This window comes from Sturnira hondurensis, unplaced genomic scaffold, assembly GCF_014824575.4.
Source record: "Sturnira hondurensis isolate 20B ecotype Veracruz unplaced genomic scaffold, ASM1482457v3 Scaffold0005329, whole genome shotgun sequence".
In the NCBI taxonomy this organism is placed as follows: Eukaryota; Metazoa; Chordata; class Mammalia; order Chiroptera; family Phyllostomidae; genus Sturnira; species Sturnira hondurensis.
Genome location: NW_028077960.1, coordinates 10,996,432 through 10,998,304, shown reverse-complemented (window position 1 = coordinate 10,998,304; position 1,873 = coordinate 10,996,432). Strand labels below are relative to the sequence as shown.

At 35.9% G+C, this 1,873-nt stretch overlaps 1 non-coding gene across 1 annotated transcript; it reads right to left on the bottom strand.

Moving 5' to 3' along the window:
• Positions 1-691: 691 nt before the first annotated feature.
• Positions 692-828, bottom strand: LOC118987868 (small nucleolar RNA SNORA2/SNORA34 family). The gene has a single exon (XR_005066669.1). It is a non-coding gene; the product is annotated as a small nucleolar RNA SNORA2/SNORA34 family (small nucleolar RNA).
• Between the last annotated feature and the right edge of the window lie 1,045 nt (positions 829-1,873).

The following is a 1,873-nucleotide window of genomic DNA, read 5'->3' as shown; positions in this document are numbered from 1 at the left end:
TCTAGTTTATCATATTTCGTCTCTATGGTTTTCGTATTTTCAGCGATTTAATTGACCCCAAAACATGTTAGGTTTTATGCCATTGAAATCTGTCAATAATTTCCTTTTTTTTTTTTGAAGATACAGATCTCCATTTTCTGTAATGTTTTTACTTTTCAGGCCCAAACATATGGATTATCATCGCTTCTTTTTATAACCAAGTGATTGGTTCAGGAGTCAAAAGCACTGGGTGTTCTGAGAGTATTTTTATAGCTGCTTCTCTCATTGCTGCTCATTACCACCCACCTGTGTGCCGGATCCGCTCCCCTCACTGCCATTGCAGATACTCCTGCAAACCCAGGATGGATTTCTCTGGGAATAGCGGTTGTCTTTGGTCTTTGTGGTTCTTAGGCACATGTTCACACTTGGATTTGTGGAATGAAAGAAAGCCAAATTAATTACAGTTTACTCATTCGGTTTTTGACATGCATTTGGGAACAGGTGGCCATCACATTAGTCTAATGCCTCTTAAATTAGGGGTTTCTATTAAAGAAACTGAACTGCTTTGTTATTTTTAGTTTTCAAATTCCCAAGTATTGTACAGGACTAAATTTAGGAATATGTTTTTATCCTTTTATTTCATTTTCTAATTAATTTTATTTTTGCCCTAAGTGTACCTCCATATCTCTTTTTGTTTTTTTCTCCCCCCCGCAGATGTTTCTTTTTAATGAATTGACCATTACATTTCCTAAGTTCTGAAATGACCAACAGACCATAGAAAGACATGACTTTAGGCTCCTGCTTGAAACCAGCAGCTTCAGCAAACTGCTGGCCTTGATTCAGGGCTAATCTTTTTGATTTTTGTTCTTTTCTGCTATTTCATTAATTTTATAATTGCTCACTACTTTCCCTTTATCCTGCTTCCAGTTAGATACAAACCAGACATACTAACTTTGGGGTCTGAAACTGACAAGGCATTCTGACCTTTTTTCTTCAAGAGGAGATACCTGTTAGTAAGAACTGTCTTCTGCTTGTTGAATTTTGAGCATACTCTGCAGTGGGGCCATTTCATCAAATCATGGACCATTGTTTTCTTCACATTGCCTCCAATTTTATTTTGTTCTTCTCGGTGTAATCCTAAGAATTGAATATTTTAAAAGAAAAAATAATATGTTCTCTTGTTCGTATTTGAAAGTTCGTTTTTGCGTCTGTGCTTCAATTTATTAAAAGCTGGTTTTACAAAAGAACATATCATCAAAAGCAAGTCTTTGATTGTAACAGCCATTCTTGTAAATCTTCTTGCTGTTTCTTGAGCTTTGTCACATACGTGGGGCAACCTCAAAACCTGCCAGCTGCTTAGGGAGAGGGGAGAGTCGGGCTATTTTGAATCACCATGGAAATACAGCATTAAGGCCCAGATGACTAATTTACCTTGGTAATACAACCACTTCCCTTTCCTATTAAACTTTTTGTCAGGAGAAATGATTAATCATGTGGCATTTTCTTTTCCATTCCATTCTCTGTGATGAGAATGTAAGACTATGAAATCCCTATTACATTTTGTGAATGATGGCTGAGTGTAGTAACGTTGTAATGTTTTTTTTTTTTTTTCATCTACACTGTATTGTTGGCCAACTGCTTTGTTCAGTGTGACTATGTGGCATTCTGACTTATGGTTCAAAGAGTTAGAGAACCCAAATGCAGAATATTAAGAACTTATAATTCAAAGGCAACATCAATCCCACAATGCATTTTTTTCCATTAAAACAAGATTACTGTGAGATAGGCCAATATCATGATATGAACTGTTTTCCTTAAATAATTGGTATTCAATTTGGACAAGTGGCTAACTGAAACCAACCCTACTCAAAGTAATTTATTGTACTTCTCCTCT